We start from the raw sequence: 20,730 nt of genomic DNA, 5'->3' as shown, positions 1-20,730 counted from the left end.
GAAAAAAAGGAAAAGAGAAAACAGAAGTAAAAAGTTATGTCATTTGAGTTCATATGTAATGCTAACAAATTTGTACAAAGAAATACCTGATTTTTTTTTTAAATGCACTAGGAAGCTATAGCAGCTTAAACCTGCCTGAACTGGCTTCCCACAGAGACGGCCTCCTCACTTACCTTCATGATAGCACTCTAACGTACTCAAAATCCAACAGCATGTAGCTTACAAATACTTAACATGCTTAGCTACGGTCCACGTAGAAACATGCTCACATTCCGGCCATCTATTCTCACACTGCATCCAAAGTCCACGGCAGGCAGCCACACCTGGACAAAGATCTGCTGATGGAATGCATGTCTGGAGAGTGGCTTCCAGTTTGGATTGCTGCTCAATATACATGTGATGTGCCTATTATTAAAAGTAGATAAAATCCCTACTCGTTGACATTTATTATAAGGTCTCTTCCATCTTTAAATAAAAGCTTTGCATTCCATACTGCAGTTTTTGCCATAAATAACGTAAATTTTCTCTGCTTGTGATGGATTTGTTCATCTCAATGTGTTGGGGTTTCATGACACAGCTCTGTCTGGGAAACTCTAGAAACAGTTCTTAACAAGCCATTTCTATTACCCCATGGTACTTTATGCTCACTTTAAACCTACGAAATCAAAGATTGCTTTCATTCCCCATCTACCTTGCTCCTTTCCTCAAGCTTTAAATCTTCTGCAAGGAAACCGCCGCCACCCATTTGATCTTCCAGGTGAGAAATTTCACATTTACTAATTTTTAACTACACTTTAGCATCTCTGTGGCTCAACCTCTTCCTGCAAAGAGGTGACCATGAACATTTTAATTTTTATTTATTTTTATTTTTTATTATGTGGATATATGCCTTTCTGTGCAGGTATATGTGTAGACAAACGCAGGTGCCTGTGGAAGCCATAGGCATCAGATGTGCCTGGAGCTGGAATTATCGGAAGTTGTGAGCTGCCCAACATGGATGTTGGGACCAAATTTGGGTTCTCTCAAGTATAATACACATTCTTAACTGCCGAGTCATCTCTAGCCGGAGGCTTTTTTTTTTTTTTTAATCTCCTTTATTATCACATAAAAACAGACCAACTAATACCAAAACCGAAATTCCAGGAAAAATATTTATAGGAAAACTAGGTGATATCTACCATAAACCCAAAATGCAACTGGCTCTGACCACTTATCAACAGGGAGATCTGTTCAATGTTAGCACCCATATGCAAAGAAACCAAGTGATCAAGGGTACCTGTCATGTGTTAGGAAAAAAAAAAAAAAAAAAAAAAAACCCCAACTAGCCCACAACTATGCTCTGGAACAGTTAAGGAGCCTGCTGTGAAGCAGGACCTAAAGTCTGGAGTGGTTTGGCCTACTCCAGTGTGAGATGTAAGGAAACTAGAATGGTACAGCCAACTGGGGCTCCTTTTTCTAATAAGAATACATACAGTGAAAACACGGGTAACCAAATTGTAGATGTTGGGGAAATAACTTATTACCTTGAAAACTGGTAAGTAAAAAAAAAAAAAAAAAACAAAACACATTTATCCTGCCTTTCTGTCCTGTCTTGAGTGAGAAAGCAAACGGTACAAAGGAGATGTTTAATTTCTCTAAGTAGTTCAGCCTGCGGGCTAGAGTAATAGTCTAATGACACTTGCTGATCTTACAAAAGATCTGAGTTCAGTTGTCAGCACCCACATGGCTGTTCACAACTGTCCTTAACTCCACTTGAAGGGGTTTCAATACCCTCTAGCCTCCATTGGCACCAGGATATATGTGGTACATAAATATACATTAAGGTAAAACATCTGTACACATAAAAATTAAAACATTACAGCTAAAACTAAAACAGATCCAGTTAGAACCTCAATGAATTGCTGGCTCTAGGCATTGAGCAGACACGTTATTAAGTCTGCAGAAGAGATACTTAGACAGTATGTGCTAGTCAATGAAAGAACACTCTACTACCAACAGCTATGCCAAAAGTTGACACCCAAGTCCAGTGAGCCTGGGGCCCAGCTGACAAAACACATAAAAGATAGAACATGGTGAGCTGCACTAGGGGTTTCCAGCCAGTCAAGTCCAGGCTATGTGAAACACTAAAATAAACAGCCCGGCCTTTAGCTGAGGAAGCGTTCTTTTTAAAAAGAAGGAAGGAAGGTTGGAAAGAAGATTCAACGAATAAAGTGCTTGCTGTGAGAATGTGAGGACCAGACATGGCATCCTCACAACTAACATAAAATGCTAGGCAGATATGGTGGTCTGCTCATATTCCTAGAACCTGTAAGACAAAGACAAGGGATCCCAGAGCAAGCTAGCTCACTAGAGTAGCCAAAGGTCTTGGTTCATGTGAAAGACCGTTTTAGTTTAAAATAAAAAGTGAAGAGTGATTGGGGAAGACACCCAGCATCAACCTCTGGCAGCCACATACACACAAACACTTATGCACGTGTACCTGAGCATACATACATGAGCATACACACATGACTATGTATATACACATATACATATATAACACACACATAAATAAATAAACCTATATTTTAAAATACTAGAAGGCATTTTAAGTTGGCAAGACTAAGCTATACTAAGTGTAATGGCTATTCCTGGTTGTCAGCTTGACTATATTTGGAATGAACTACAATCTAGAATTGGAGGGCTCACCTGTGTCCAGATCTTGAGGCAGGAAGACGCAAGTTTCTGACCTGTATCTTGGCATGGAGATCTTGAGTCACTGTGGCCATGAAAAGCTTAGGCCCAGGCAAGGTAGTACATGCCTTTAATCCCAGGAGACTAAGGCAAGGTGAGCCTAGGACAAAACAAGTCCCAGATCTAGGTTTGATGGTACACACCTTTAATCTGGGCCACACCTTCTGCTGGAGACTTACATAAGGACACTGGAAGAAGGGAGATTCTCTTGTCTCACCTGCCTCCATTTACTTTCCAGCACATGTGTTGGAACCTACTTCTACAGAAGACAGCTGAAACAACCAGCCTCACTGGAGTGAGCAACTACTAGATTCTTGGACTTCCCATCCAGAGCTGCCCATTGTTGGGTTAGTTGGACCCAAGACTGTAACTCAGCAAAACAAATTCCCTTAATATATAGAGGCATTCCATAAGTTCTGTGACTCTAGAGAAACCTGACTAGTACACTAAGAGATATACATATACAGGAAGTTGATTAGCATAAATTCAAGTGACCAGGGAGAAAATGATCTGCAGTTTTAATGTGGCACGTGGAGGTGTTTGTCTGTGGTAGCCAACTCACTCCCATGATGGGAATTACAAAGATCATTCACCTTGAAACAATGCATTACAGACTGGTCATCTGTACAGAAAAGCTTCAAAAATGAAAAAGAAGAAAAACACATTTTCCAATAGACTCATTTTCTCCATTCTAAGGCCTTACTTTTAATCTAGTCCTCTTTTTGTTTTCTTTTAAAATTTATGCAAGGAGAGGGTGTCAGATCCCCCAACACTGGAATTACTGACATCGGTGAGCACGCAAGGCCAGTGCTGGGAACCAAATTTAGGTCCTCTGAAGGAGTAAGTGCTCTTAAGCATGAGCGCTCCAGAGCTCAGTCCTCCTGGTCTTACTTAACTGCCATAGCTTCTGAACTTGACACACCCATACTCAGTCACTCCTCACCTGGCATGCCCAAGCGGCTTTACTTCTTTCTTAGCATTCACTATCAACTGACTCTCTACTGTATTGGTTGGTAAATTATATGTCTCATCGTCTAATAGCAAACTCCACTACAGCAGCTATCTTTGTGCCTAAAAGAGTTACTTTCACAAAACAGATACATAATAAATGTTTATTGAAAGAATGAAAGGACCAACATCCTTCTTTTCCAATTGCCTTCTAGTGCTTTCTTTCTAAAATATAAGTCTGTCCTGGCTGTGACTCTGCAGACATACAAAGGAGCCTGAAATTTTCAACAGGTATATGTAGCCCTTTACAGTGTAAATCTACTTTATCCCTACAGATCTGCTGCTGGTGCTGCCTGACCAAGCTGAAGATGCTCTCGGTTTCTCACCATGGTACACACTCATCAGAGTATCCTATGCTCCCACAGCTGAAAATCCCTTTAGGGCTTCAAGCCTTCATTTGTGTCATTTCCTTAGAAGCAGATGCTCCCTCATCACAAATACATCACAAATCACAAAATAGTAACTTCCAAACCCCTCCTTCCAGCTCCCCTAATAAAGAGAGAACACTATGAACTCTGTGACAGACAACACAGAGACTACAATAAAGGTCTCATCTCATTTATCCTTCTGACTAGACTACCAACAGATGGACAAGGCCGGGTATCCATTCTGCATCCTATCTAGTACTCTGGCATTAATTGCTGCTTGACAAAATTATATTACCAGAACCATGTTCTATCTTTTTTTAGTCAATTTTATCTCAAAATAAATAAGGAACTTCATAAAATTATTTTTAACTGAGCAGAGTAATTTCCAGTCCATTATCCCCAGAAGTATTTTATTTTAAAAGCTGTAAAACCTCCGGCTCATTATTCACAATGACGGAGACAAATGGAAATTTAACTGCTTTTGTTTTGTTTTTTTTTTCTTCTTCCTTGGTCTGTATTTGGAAATGATTTCATAGAGTACAATTTAAAGAATTTGAAGGAAAAGCTTGTTATTCTTTCTAAACATCTTCACTATTTCAAGGTGGCTAGACCTCCCTCCCTTGATAGACTTTATAGCAAACGCAAACCTAGGGAGCAAAGAAGGCCCGAGTGAGCAGAGACCTGAGTAGACGTGCACTGCTGCCGGGCACAGGCACAGCGAAGACGCCATGTCTCAGACCCGTGGAGGAACAGCAAAGCTTTCCTTCCCTCTGGTCTGTGTATGGATGTTGACAGAGTGCAGAAAATATCCACCATAACTTTCTTCTGAGATATGGACTGTTTGGAGACTACTTCACTATATACGATTGGATAAGTCTGCCTCCTTGGTTCAGCTATTTACCATAAACCCTGCCTCCTTGATTATCTGTATGCAATAACCCCACCTCTCTGTTCAACTCTACTATAATAACACATTGAGCTTGAGGTGAGGGTGGGGGCAGGGACAGGGCCTGAGGTTTCTCTAACAGGAAGCCCAGACCACTGGCTCCCAGCTTCCTGCCCAAGTATCTGTTTGCCTGACTTCTTCATCTCCTTGCTGCCCAATGAGGTCTATTCTCTGAGCCCTGCTGGACATGGCATGAATCAAGTTAATTATTAAAATCTTTAGAAAATGGAGAATCAAAACCAGGACAAAGTATCTGAGGATGCAGCTAAGTGGTAAAGGGCTTGAATAGCAGGCTCTAAGATCTGGGTCAGAGCCCAGGATCAAAGCCATACCAAAGGCACAGACACAGCACCACACAAACCAACACACAGCAGGGCAGTAATAGGAGCACCATATGCTATGGTGACAAAGTTCTAACACATGATTCAGTAGCGTGTGCCTCTCTGAAAAATTCTCTGGAGACACTTTGGGAATCCTATTGTATAAACCACATTGAAGGCAGCATTATTATACATTGATAACAAACCTTTCTCACTCACATTCAGTGTTTAAAAGGTACAGCTTTAGTCTGATACAGTTTAAGCATCTTATTTCTGTATTGTATTGGGATGACTCAATAAGGAGAAAGATTCTGATTCACAGAGAAGTATCTGCGTTACTAATAAATTTTCGAGTAATCTAATCACATTCCCAACCAACAGATATAGAAAATTGACAGAGAAGTAGTTAGAAATTTTTGATTTTAGAACAAATCCAAAATTCCTTTATCACTAACACCTAGATGAGACTAGGGCTTCTGACCCAACTGCTCAATTGTGTGTGCATACTATCCTTCCCCTTGGTGTGTTGCACACCTCAACGGTGTGCCACTGTAGCAGCCTGGTGAGCATGAGCACTTGTGCTTTCCCTGGCCACACCCTGACATGCAGGGCAGCTGCAGCTGCAGCCTCACTTGTGTGATGCCTCAGGCATAAGCATGCGCAAGCGCAGATATTTACAGGAGCAGTGCAGGCTGTACACTGACTTCTGATGCTCAAGAGTTTGAGGAGCTGTGTAGTACAGCTTTTAATTACCTGTTTTTAAGCCTGGCTGTAATAAAGCACAGCTTCCAAAGCACTTAGGATGGCAAGAGACCTGGTTTGGCACCGGAGAGCTGAAATTATCTCCCAGGCATACTCACTAATTTGATTAAGCCATTAACATCTCTGCATTTGTTTCTTCTTTATTTAACAGAGAAAAGAAACTAAATAAAGTTATTATGGAAATTGAGTAGAAATTATCAAAGTAATCTTTTGGTTATGCAGTCCAGTATAAATTAAAGTTATATTATAAAATATAAGATGTGCCCAGATATTCTGTATCAGATTTTCATGGAAAAAGATACGAGTCTTAGAAAAAGAGGTTTTTTGGAAAATCTACAGCCAGAACTTGAGCCTTCTTTAAACCCAATGCCTATAGCTCACAACAAGAACTAAAATATACTCCTCTTGCAAAACAGCAAGCAGGAAATGCACAGTTTTGATGCTGTGTACATTCTTCATCCATTCATGCTGATGGTAACATCACCTTTCTGCATGTTGAAAAACACATTCTTCCTCTTGCTGGTGCAAAGGTGTACACACACACACACACACACACACACACACAGAGAGAGAGAGAGAGAGAGAGAGAGAGAGAGAGAGAGAGAGAGAGAGAGAGTTAGTTTTCATTTCCACTAGAACAGTCCTAACTTCAAAGCCTTAGCTATGAAAATCTTAAACTCCTGATCCTGTTACATACAGGAAAGTGGAGGAGCAGAGTGAGGTAGGTCACGTGCTCTGGGAAAGGAAAGGAGAGCACACAGCAGGGCCCAACAAAAGGGGTCCCATGAGCCTTTTCTTGATGGGGCCCTATCACCTCCCCTTCTCACTGCACTCACATACCGATGCTTCACTCCAGGTATTCATCTGTGCCTGAAAATCATAGAAATTTGGGATTAGAAGGGACTATAGGAAGGTCTGCTGCACCACTAACCACTTAGAGGCCACTGTCCTCTCCATGTGGTGATCTGCCTGAGAAAATCCAACATGAAAACTGAGCTGCTTTCCAACTTAGAAATGTTTCTATTCCTACCTTAGCAATGCCTCCCTTACCCTATGTTCCTGTGCTGAGTTAATGCCATGCAGCACTGACCTAACATGTGCCAGCACTAACCCCTCCACCTCAGGCTACAGAGTAAACTTGATCCCTTTTGCTGAGAGCCCTTTACTAACAGTTACTGTGTCTTCTCTGAACTTGCTTTCCTCAAGGCCACATATGTTTCAAACTTCATCCCAGGCCTACCTCCATGTCTCTCTCTGAAAAGCTCTCCCCTCGCCTGTTCACCACTGTTGTGGTTTCAGAACTGGCCTCTAGAGATCATTCCTCTACAACACTGATTCTTAACCTTTCAATCACAGGTTCCTCACTCTTAAGAATCACTGAGGACTCTGGGATGCTTTATGTAAATTATAAGTATTGGCACACCATCGGATAAAAGTAAAAGCCATTACAAGTCATTGTTAGTACAGTGGTTCCTTTAAAATGAAGCACACGATTACTGCACGATTCAGGATTTCTCTCAAGTGTGTCCCCAAGGAACCCAAAGCAGGAAAGCAAATAGACACTTGACACCAGTATTAACTCTCAACAGCCCAAAGGTGGAAACAACCCAAAAGCTATAGATAACAGCAGATAAACAAAATGCTGTGTGTATGGGAATATTAACTCTTCCATTTAAGTTGTTTCTGACACAGTATATAATATGGATAAACTTAAAGACATCGTGCTACATGAAAGGAATACACATTTAAGAAAACAAAAGCAAATATTATGATTTGCTTCTGCCCAGAACAGTCACAGTCACAAACAATAGAATACGGACAGGGAGGCGTTGAAGAGTCAGTGTTTAAGAGCACACAGCTTCAGTCCAGATGGTGTTAAAACAGCTCTGCACATGGACGGTGCTGTGTTTAACAACAGTGTGGATGTACTTCATGCCAAAGGACCGCTCAACTAAAGAGCAGAGGGAAATTTTATGAATATTGGACCACAAGAAAGAATTATCTGATTCATTTTAAAATCATAATCCATTATATATTATCCTAAATACTTATTTAAAGTAGCTTTATTTTTAGAAACAAAAATTCAAAACATCAGTGAGAAGCATTATATAGTCTTTTTCAATGTATAAAGTGGTAGATGAAAACTATCACTTTCTTTTTATTTCCATGGCAGTCAATCTATGATATTGGCTGTTTGGTCTGATGTATTTGGTCTGTACATATGCAGTAGAATTTTATTATCCTTTGCAGACAACTGAAGATGTTCTTTTATGAAACACCAAAATCTGATAACCTATGATTCCCTAAAGATTGGCTATGATGTGGAATTTAATATCAATAAACTCTCCAGTCTCTAACACATAAAGATGCATTGCTCAGCTTTGAACTTGTGTCTTTTCCCTACATATGACCCTGTAATATCATGCATGGTCAGATACTGGCTAACTAAGTTAAGTGATTGACTTACTCATTGAACAACATCAAAAAGCAATATTCACTAATGTCACCACCAATATCACCCACAAATAGTTTTTAAATGTTGACAAGCCATTAAGCTCACAGTGGCAGGCACGTTTTCCCAATGGCTCATTTTTACTCAAAGCTTGAATTTCATCACCACACACAACAGGTTTCCTTTAAGTGACATGTTAATGACACATACTGCTTTAAAAAAGCAACTTCCAAATATTTTTTGAATAACAGCATCAATTCTATGAATAACAGCTTACATGAATGCATGTGGATTATATATAATAGCTTTGCCAGTTTCACAACTGTTCCATTTTCGAAAAATCAAATCCATTTGCTTGTATCTCTTACGTGCTTTTTTAATTATTTCTTTTCTTTTTTGAGCCTATAATTACATCATTGCCCCCTTTACTTTCCTCCCTCTAAGCCTTCACTTACCCCTCCTTGATGTTTTTAAATTCTTGGTCTCTTTTTTCATTAATTGTTGTTACATAAATATATTATTATATTCCACATGCATATATATATTCCATATTAATGGAATGTATTGTACAATAGATTATATATGCCATACATAATTATATATAAATGTATATAAAATATTTGTTATAAAATTCCATAGTATAATTAAATAGTATATGGAATGATTATTTATAAATTATATATGCTTATAATGTAAATATTATGTATAATTATACATGTGGAATATGTATATGAAAATTATATATTATATGTTATATGTTATATATTATATATGGAATATGTACAAAAATTATATAGACTATACAAAAGTCATATAAAATATATAATATATGCATTATAACTATGATATATAAGTAATCATATATAATATATAAATAAATGTATATGGAATATATGTCTATATTCCTAACTATAACCTGCACAGTCTATATACTTGTATGTTTTCAGGGCAGACAACTTGGTGCTAGATAATCAATGGGTGAGCTCTTCTCTGTGGAAGACTATTTCTCCCTCTCAGCATTCCTTAGCTGTGTGTAGTTCTTTGTGTAGCTGGGCCTCCTGAGCTCAGTTTGGCTGCTTATGGAATCACAGAAGATCCCACAGAACAGAGAAAGTAAAAACAAGCAGAGGAAGAGGCTATAACACTCTCTCCCTCAGTCTCTCCTGATTATCAGAGGCATGTGAATGTGATCTGTAAACAATCCTGTGACTTCCCCCTGAAATTACCTCAACAACCCCTTCAGGCTCTGTGTTGTTTGTTGTTGTTGATGATGATGATGATGATGATGATGTAGCAATTTAGGAACTTCCAACTCTCAAAAAAGTTAGTCAGTCAACCTAGATACTTCTACCAATCTAGAAAGTTTACACACAAGAAACAAATGGGCGTGGCCTTCTCACTGCCCCAACACTGGGAACAGGGTTTCATCTTTGAGCACTACCCAGACTTCCTGACTCCCAGCCATCCCCTCAAGGTCCATTTATGCTCTCCTCATCTACACTGTTCTTGCAATAATTGAGTTCTTTGTATGTGCTAGTTGCTGAGTTTAAAAATAAAAGATATCCTTACTTACTTTTAAAGATCTAACAGCATAATTAAAGACAAAAATAAAAGTGAGACACAGTATTAAAAAAGATATTGCCCTTTCCCACAGTAATTCCCAGACATCATTATTCTGGACTTAGTCTAATTCCTCTCAAGAGCCCATTACCATCGCTAATGAGACGCTCAATGTAAACATGTTGAATTGGGTCTTTCCATTTCTTCCTAATACTTCTGGTTCCATTTAAAACCATAGTGCAGACTCATTGCTGTAATCCTAGCAGTCCCAATGGAACACCCTGTAGCCAGGAGTACGTGTTAATTTCAGATTGGAAGACCTGGTACCCTGAATGCTGACTGAGCCTTACACTCAACTTGTGCTATATAATTCCCACCCTGCTCCAGTTTCTCTCACCTTGAAGATGGATCTGTCACTGGCCACCTTCTGCTGACATCTCCAAGCTGACCCACTTTCCTACCTACACTCTCTTCTCCATTCTACCTCTTCTTCCCTTTTGTGAAATCATTCTCAGTTTACTTTTTGTGACTAACCTCCCTTAGTTCTAACTATTCCAGGAACCCTACATGACATTTTCTAAGCAACTCAGTGCTCACATAAAACATGAGATATACTTTAACAAGCCAAATTCACATTGTAATATATATCCTGTATCTTAAGTATAAATTCCAAACAGGCAAGAACTTTCTTGGAATTCTATATGCCATCATTCACTTCTTTACTATATTACTTTATAAAATTAAAGATGCAGTAAAAGCCAACATACAAAGAATAAAGATGACACTGCTCTTGGCTCAGACAAATAAGAGACCCTGAGTTTCAAATTGTAACAATATAATCTAGATCTTCCCCATCTATATGTCAAACATTACCTGAAATATACCCAAAAAGACAGGCTATGTGCATTGCTCTTCCAGAGGACCCAAGTTCAGTTCTCAGCACCCATCTCTGGTAGGTTGCAATGACCTGTAACTCTAGCTGCAGAGATATCTGATACCTCTAACCTCTGTAGGCAACTGTACTCACAAACAGCCACATGTAGACACACACATACACATAATTTTAAAATAATAAAAGAATCTTTTTTTAAAAGACAGAACCTATTTTGCTTATGGCACAAACCTTTCATACTGATATAAATTCTATATATTTAAGATAACATGTCATGAGTTTTTTTTTTTTTTTTTTTAATAGTACCAAGATATTCTGGGGTTCTAGACACTACAATACCTATTACATATTCCTCTCTCCAAAGCTCATCTTCTTTCAGGGCCCAGCCTGTTATAATTCTATTATTTATAATTTTAAAAATTGAATAACAAGACATATTTAATGCTTAATGAAGTGAAAATAACATGTTTATACAACATCCACTTCAATGTGAAATAAAATAAAGTAACAATACCAATATGGCCCTGTACATCAATCTGGAATTAGACTGTCACCCCAGTGTCTAAAGAATGAATGAGAAAACTCCAACCTAAGATTCAAAAGAACTTCAAGACAGTTACTTGGAAATATTCAGAAAACTAAAAACTTGGCCACTCTACTATATAAGAAGTGTATTAAAACATAATTAGTGGCTAATTATATATGCTAAAGATGATATTTGATTACAAGGAGAAAAATATTTTTTAAAATCTGTATTTAGATTTTAAACATCTAAACAATTATATTTTACTCTGTAAGTTGCCCTGCCAATTTCTACATACACCTAAAACAGAAAACTTGAGGCAGTACAGGAGACATACCAGCAGGAAAATATGCTTATTAAATGTAAAAGACACATAGTATCTAGTCATCTGTTTAAAAGAACATTAGCAAAGCTGATTAAAAGAAAAAATGGGCCGGTATTTCAAGCATAAAGGGCAAAGTATCACATTGAACACTGAGACATGAAGGATATTGGATGAAGAAATGCTGAATCATTTGCACCTTTTATTAAAAAGACAGGTTTTCTTTTATAAAGCACTTACTAATATAAATGAGGGATATGTTATCTTGTTCAGTCCTCAACAAATGGGAGGAATGTGTACAAGGTGGATACGGTGGATGGACAAACTGCTAGCCTGCTAGCTTGATAATACACTTTTCTAGAACAAAGAGTAGACTGATTCATTCTCTCTCTCTCTCTCTCTCTCTCTCTCTCTCTCTCTCACACACACACACACACACACACTCTCTCTCTCTCTCTCTCTCTCTCTCTCACACACACACACACACACACACACACACTCTCTCTCTCTCTCTCATACCTAAATGTAGAAAAGAATTGCTGAGTAAACAAGACTTAGAGTAAAAGGAGAAAATTCTGAAGGAGGAACTGGCTATGCAATAGTTACATTCCTCTAGGATTGTAAGCCTATTCCGAAAGACACGGGCTTGAGAATCAGGACTAACCCAGCACAAACCCTCATGCAGGGCTGCCGAAGACACACTGAGAAATAAGTAAAGACCACAAGTATTAAGTGCTTAGCCAGTTTTATCCTCAAGAATCTGGTGCTCTGTGGGATAGAAGGCTAAAAACTGAAACAATAAAACACACTGACAAAGTACTTTGGCAGCCTGAGGAAAAGATTAAAATTTGAGACCCAAATGTAATTAACACAGAGAATACATCAAATCCTTTGTTGAAAACCTATGAGACCCAAGAAAGAACCAAGGGAAGACTGATCTTGAGAAAACTCAGCCTTGACTCAGCACATTCCATAATGGCATTAAAATTGGTAACTAGTCCCAAGACTGATTCATGGGGGGATGGCGACAATGATGTTGTTGTTTGGTGGCTATATTTTAATTTGTACAAAATGCAAAGCATTCAATAAATGCATGTTGCTATCTGACTGACAGCACAGAAACAAAGGCAAGAGGAGAAAAAATTACAAAGAGAGTCATGGGTAATCTAGATAACAGTTTTAATACAATTATGAAGGACACAGAATCTAACATCACACACCCATGGAAAAATGGTTATAAAAATCCAGGAAAAATAGACTCAGCACTGGCTTCATTAAATAAGAACCACCTGAAGGGGTTGTCAACAAGGCTCAGCAGTTAAAAGCACTCACTGCTCTTCCAGAGGCCCTGAATTTGGTTCCCAGAACCCATGCCCAGTGGCTCACAATGGCCTGTAAGAGGGGATCCGACATTTTACCTCCACCTGTGCACACACATGTGGCAGACACATGCAGACACATAAATAAAAATACATCTTTTTAAAAAAATCATCTGGACATTTTATAACTTGAAAAACATAATGCATACACAAGAACTCATAAGGTGGAGTTATTAGAGAGAATATACAGCACAAAACAGGATTAGAAATAAGGCCCATACGAAATCTCTAAACTGAACAAAAGGGTTGGAAAGGGATCTACAAAAAAATATTAGAGACACATTTAGCTATGAGTCCTAATGTGGAACCAGGAACAAGGAATCAGAACTGGTATTTGAAAAGATGAGGCAATGATTTCCCAAACTAATGCTGGGTTTAACACGGGCTCTGGGCTCTATCTTACATAGGGTTACTATAGCTGTGATGGAACACCATGATAAAAAGCAACTTGAAGAGGAAAAGGTTTACCTGCCATACATTTCCACAGAACGGTTAATCACTGATGGAAGTCAGGGCTGGAACTCCAACAGGGTGGGAGCGTAGCAGCTGAAGCAGAGGCCATGGAAAGGTGCAGCTCACTGCCTTGCTCCCCATGGCCTGCTCAGCCTGCTTTCTTTTCTTTCTTTTTTGTTTTTCTTTTCAGTAACTTTCATTTTCACCTTTCCAATATGATAAATACATGCCACATTCAGTTTTGTCTTTTCCCATTAATTTTAAAGACTTAAAAAAATCACTAGAGCATAAACTAGAACTTCATTCAGAAACCACTATTTAACCCACCATTTCATTATTGCCCATTTACTAAATAACTATAATGTATTCTGGTTTTTCTTGATATTTTCTTTATTTACATTTCAAATGTTATCCCCTTTCCCCATCCCCTACCCCCAGAAAACCCTTATCCCATGTCCCCTCCCCCTGCTTTTATGAGGGTGTTCCTCCACCCGCCCACCTTGGCATTCCCCTACACTAGAACCCAGGACCACTAGCCCAGGGATAGAATCACCCACAATGGGCTGGGCCCTCCCCTGCTAATCACTAATTAAGAAAATGCCCCACAGGCTTGCTGACCTACCTCATGATCTGATGGAAGCATTTTCTCAATTGAGGCTCTTCCTCTCAGATGACTAGATCTTGTGTCAGATTGACATAAGATTGGCCAGCACAGACCCAGACAGAATAAATGATCATCTAAAACAATAGCTTACTAATGTACATCTTAACAAGTCTGGTGGAACCCCCCAAATAGAAAGAAATTGTTAAAAAGCCATAAAGTAGAGGCAGGCAACATACATTCAGTGATAACAGAAGCTCAACAGAAGCCCAAAAGGAAAAAAGACAATGGCTAACACCTCCAACTTCCACCTTGGAAAGCAATGTGTATAAGAAGTAGCCTTCAAACTGAAGATAAATAAAGCACCACCAGAGAGATTAGAAAAACAAACAAAACAAACAAAAAAAAAAAACTTGGCACTCCGAGCATAACTCAGTGGCTGAATGCAAGCAAAACTCTGAATCAATCCCAGACTGTAGTACCCTAGATCCCATGCAAAACTTAGCAATTTGATTTAGAAAATCTGTCCTGAAGAAATGCTATGCCATCAGGAACCTAAAAAGTGACACAATGAGTTCTCACAATACATAGCAGACATAGGAAACTAGTGCTGGAGAAAACGGGAGACACGGGAATTCTCGTCCAACGCTGATGAGAGTAAAACGCACTGCAGCCGCAAGGGAGGACCAATTGTCATGTTCTTGCAAAGCAACCATAATCTTATCAAACCACCCAGCAATCACTGGCTTGTTCAAAGGAGCTGAAAATTTATGCCCACACCTGAAACATAAACATGAACTGTTTGTAGAAGCTTCAGTCACACTAAAAAAAAAACTTGAAAGAAACCAAGATTGTTGTTCAGCAGGCAAGTATACAAAATGGTAGATTTGTACAATAACATATTACTCAACAGAAGAAAAATTAGCTCTCAAGTCATGCAAGAGACACTAGGAACTGATGCATTATAGATAAGATACTGTGTAGGCATAATGTATGACATTCATTAATGGGAAAAGTATGGAGACAGGATAGGAGGATAAAAGGACAGTAGGAGATGGAGCATGGTCAAGGGAGGGATGGATAGGTACCGCAGGGCACAGAAAAATTTACATGACATATATTGCTGAAAGCCCATAGAGCTGTACAGCAAAAGGAGTGAGCCCTAATGTGAACTATAGAATCTAGTGAGGAATAGACTATCAGTCTTAGTCATCTGTATGAAACATGCCACACAGCAGTGAGACACATTAACAACACAGGGAGCTACTTGTAAGACAAGAGCATTGATGGAGGACTCTGTATGCTCCACTCAATTTTTACATAAACCAGAAGGTATTCAAACAACATATGCTAATTAAAAACAAACAAAAATGTCACAAACAGGAAACCCTAAATACAGGCTATATTGGAGAACTCTCCCCAATGTTTAAAAAAATAAAATTTTGTAACACTTAAAGAAAATAGCAAATGAAAAAAGGATAAGACTTCCCTACACAGTTATGCCAGAATACCTTTTTATATGACTTGACAAATGCATAGGAAAAATGACACAGCAATTTTTCTCATAATGCAATTGTACTCCTTAACACTCATATCCTATCCATGAGACTGTCTAACCTCCATCTTACAGAGCCACCATGAAACAGTGTCACTCACAGACCAACAATGAGAAAAATATATATTACTTACAAAGCCATAACATTTTGCCATTAAAATCTTATTTGTAACAAAGAGAGGCATATCAATAATTAAACATAACAACATATGTTATACAATAAATTTATGTGTAGACTACAAAGAACTTTGTGTAAGAAATGGGTAGGGGCCCCTCCCCTGGGCCTGCTGCCTTCAGCAGACACCCGCCTGGTCTGCTCCTGTGTGGACACCGGATGCCAAGACATCCTAGAGGACCACTGAACCCAGAGCAGCAGACACCCAAACCCCACCCCTGTGGAATACCACTCCCCTTCCGATCCTTGCCTGGGCCTGCTGCCTGGAGCAGACACCCGCCTGGTCTGCCCCTGTGTGGACACCAGATCCTGAGACATCCTAGAGCGACCACTGAACCCAGAGGGGCAGACACCCGCCTGGTCTGCTCCTGTGTGGACACCGGATACCAAGACATCCTAGAGGAGACACTGTACTCAGAGCAGCTGGAGCTCAGGATTAAAAGATCACAGAGACATCTGGACCCTGAGGAGTTCAGACACAAGCAAGATAACTGGAAAGGCAGGCTTCAGTCAGAGACACTGAGTTCAGGCAGCACTAGAGTTAACCAGATGGTGAAAGGCAAGCTCAAGAATGTAAGCAAAAGAATCCAAAGTTACATGACATCATCAGAACCCAGTTCTCCCATCATAGCAAGCCCTGAACACCCCATCACACCGGAAAAGCAAGATTCAGAATTAAAATCACTTTTCATGATGATGGTAGAGGACTTTTAGAAGGACATGAATAACACTCTCAAAGAATGTAAGGAGAACACAGGTAGACAGGTAAAAGCCCTTAAAGAGGAAACAAAAAAAATCCCTTAAAGAATTGCAAGAAAACAAAACCAAACGGGTGAAATAATTAAACAAAACCATCCAGGATCTAAAAATGGAAGTAGAAACAATAAAGAAATCACAAAGGGAGACTACCCTGGAGATAGAAAACCTAGGAAAAAGATCAGGAGTCATAGACATAAGTATCACCAACAGAATATAAGAGATAGAAGAGAGAATCTCATGTGCAGAAGATACCATGCAAGACATTGACAGAACTGTCAAAGAAAATGCAAAATGCAAAAAGCTACTAACCCAAAACATCCAGGAAATCCAGGACATAATGAGAAGTCCAAATCTAAGGATAATAGGTATAGATGACGGTGAAGACTCCCAACTTAAAGGGCCAATAAATATCTTCAACAAAATTATAGAGGAAAACTTTCCTAACCTACAGAAAGAGTTGTCCATAAATATACAAGAAGCCTACAGAACTCCAAACAGCCTAGACCAGAAAAGAAATACCTCCTGCCACATAATAATCAAAACATCAAATGTACAAAACAAAGAAAAAATACTAAAAGCAGTAAGGGAAAGAGGTCAAGTAACATATAAAGGCAGACCTATAAGAATTACACCAGACTTCTCACCAGAGACCATAAAAGCCAGAAGATCCTGGACTGATATCATACAGACCCTAAGAGAACACAAATGCCAGCCCAGAATACTATATCCAGGAAAACTCTCAATCACTATTGATGGAGAAACCAAGATATCCATGACAAAACCAAATTTACACAATATCTTCCCACAAATCCAGCACTTCAAAGGATAACTGATGGAAAACTTCAACAGAAGGAGGGAAACTACAATCTAGAAAAAGCAAGGAAGTAGTCTTCCAACAACCCCAAAAGAAAATAGCTACACAAACATAATTCCACCTTGAATAACAAAAATAACAGGAAGCAACATTCATTTTTTTTAATATCTCTTAATATCAATGGACTCAACTCTCCAATAAAAAGACATAGAGTATCAGACTGGATACATAAACACGACCCAGCATTTTACTCCATACAGGAAACACACCTCTGTGAAAAAGACAGACACTACCTCAGAGTAAAAGGATGGAAAACAATCTTCCAAGCAAATGGTCCCAAGAAACAAGCTGGAATAGCGATTCTAATATCAAATAAAATCGATTTTCAACCAAAAGTAATCAAAAAAGATAAGGAAGGACACTTCATATTCATCAAAGGAAAAATGTACAAAGATGAACTCTCAATTCTGAACATCTATGCCCCAAATGCAAGGGCACCCACATACATAAAAGAAACTTTACTAAAGCTTGAAGCATACATTGCACCTCACACAATAATAGTGGGAGATTTCAATACCCCACTCTCAGCAATAGACAGATCATGGAAACAAAAACTAAACTGAGACACAATGAAATTAACAGAAGTTATGAACCAAATGGACTTAACTGATATCTATAGAACATTTCATCCTAAAACAAAAGAATATACCTTTTTCTCAGCACCTCATGGTACCTTCTCCAAAATAGACCATATAATTGGTCACAAAACAGGCCTCAACAGATACAAAAAGATTGAAATAATTCCTTGTACCCTACCAGACCACCATGGACTAAGACTCGTCTTTGACATGGACAAAAACAATGGAAAGCCCACATACACATGGAAACTGAACAATGCTCTACTCAATGATAACTTGGTCAAGGAAGAAATAAAGAAAGAAACTAAAGACTTTTTAGAATTTAATGAAAGTGGGGACACATCATACCAAAACTTGTCGACTCCATGAAAGCAGCACTAAGAGGAAAACTCATAGCTCTAAGTGCCTACAAAAAGAAACTGGAGAAAGCATACACTAACAACTTGACAGCACACCTGAAAGCTTTAGAACAAAAAGAAGCTAATATACCCAAGAGGAGTAGACGGCATGAAATAATCAAACTCAGAGCTGAAATCAACCAAGTAGAAACAGAAAGAACTATACAAAATATCAACAAAACCAGGAGCTGGTTCTTTGAGAAAATCAACAAGATAGATAAACCCTTAGCCAGACTAACCAAAGGGCACAGAGACAGTATTCAAATTAATAAAAATCAGAACTGAAAAGGGAGACATAACAACAGAAACTGAGGAAATTTTAAAAATCATCAGATCCTACTACAAAGGCCTATATGCAACAAAATTGGAAAATCTGGATGAAATGGACAGTTTCCTAGACAGATACCAAGTATCAAAATTAAATCAGGAGCAGATAAACCATCTAAACAGTACCATAACCCCTAAAGAAATAGAAGCAGTCATTAAAAGTCTCCCCACCAAAAAAGTCCTGGACCAGATGGTTTTAGTGTAGAATTCTATCAGACCTTCCAGGAAGACCTAATACCCATTCTCTTCAAACTATTCCACAGAATAGAAACAGAAGGAACAATACCCAATTCGTTCTATGAAGCTACAATTATGCTCATACCCAAACCCCACAAAGATCCAACAAAGAAAGAGAACTACAGACCAATCTCTCTTATGAATATTGATGCAAAAATACTTAATAAAATTCTCACAAACCGAATCCAACAACACATCAAAACAATCATCCATCATGATCAAGTAGGCTTTATCCCAGAAATGCAGGGATGGTTCAATATTCGGAAATCCATCAATGTAATCCACTACATAAACTCAAAGAAAAAAACCACATGATCATCTCACTAGAAGCTGAGAAAGCATTTGACAAAATTCAACACCCCTTCATGTTAAAAGTCTTGGAAAGATCAGGAATTCAAGGCCCATACCTAAACATAATAAAAGCAATAAACAGCAAGCCAGTAGCCAACATCAAACTAAATGGAGAAAAACTTGAAGCAATCCCACTAAGATCAGAGACTAGACAAGGCTGCCCACCCTCATCTTACCTATTCAATATAGTACTGGAAGTCCTAGCCAGAGCAATTAGACAACAAAAGGAAGTCAAAGGGATACAAATAGGAAAAGAAGAAGTCAAATTTTCACTATTTGCAGATGATATGATAATATACCTAAGTGACCCTAAAACTTCCACCAGAGAACTCCTAAACCTGATAAACAACTTTAGCAAAGTGGCTGGATATAAAATCAACTCAAACAAATCAGTAGCCTTCCTCTACTCAAAGGATAAACAGGCTGAGAAAGAAATTAGGGAAATGACACCCTTCACAATAGCCACAAATAAAATGAAATATCTTGGACTGAATCTAACCAAGCAAGTGAAAGATCTGTATGACAAGAACTTTAAGTCTCTGAAGAAAGAAACTAAAGAAGATCTCAGAAGATGGAAAGATCTCCCATGCTCCTGGATTGGCAGGATTAATTTAGTTAAAAAATGGCCATTTTGCCAAAAGCAATCTACAGGTGCAATGCAATCCCCATCAAAATTCCAAATCAATTCTTCATAGAGATAGAAAGAGCAATTTTCAAATTCATTTGGAATAACAAAAACCCAGGATACCAAAAACCATTCTCAACAATAAAAGAACTTCTGAGGGAATCACCATCCCTGACTTCAAACTGTACTACAGAGCAGCAGTGATAAAAACTGCATGGTATTGGTACAGAGACAGGCAAGAAGATCAATGGAATAGAATTGAAGATCCAGAAATGAACCCACACATCTATGGTCACTTGATCTTTCACAAAGGAGCTAAAACCATGCAGTGGAAAAAGGACAGCATTTTCAACAAATGGTGCTGGCTCAACTGGAGGTCAGCATGTAGAAGAATGCAAATTAATCCATTCTTATCCCCTTGTACAAAGCTCAAGTCGAAGTGAATAAAGGACTTTCACATGAAACCAAATACACTGAAACTAATAGAAGAGAAGGTGGGGAAGACCCTCGAATATTTAGGCACAGGGGAAAA

The 20,730-nt window shown here is 38.7% G+C and overlaps 1 protein-coding gene across 2 annotated transcripts in view; it reads right to left on the bottom strand.

The window, feature by feature from the left end:
* The window catches only part of Tbc1d19 (TBC1 domain family member 19), a 94,339-nt gene that overhangs the window by 66,944 nt on the left and 6,665 nt on the right, over positions 1-20,730 (bottom strand). The window lies entirely within an intron of this gene.

Source organism: Arvicanthis niloticus, chromosome 7 (genome assembly GCF_011762505.2).
Source record: "Arvicanthis niloticus isolate mArvNil1 chromosome 7, mArvNil1.pat.X, whole genome shotgun sequence".
NCBI lineage: Eukaryota > Metazoa > Chordata > Mammalia > Rodentia > Muridae > Arvicanthis > Arvicanthis niloticus.
This window is presented reverse-complemented; position numbering and strand designations above follow the sequence as displayed.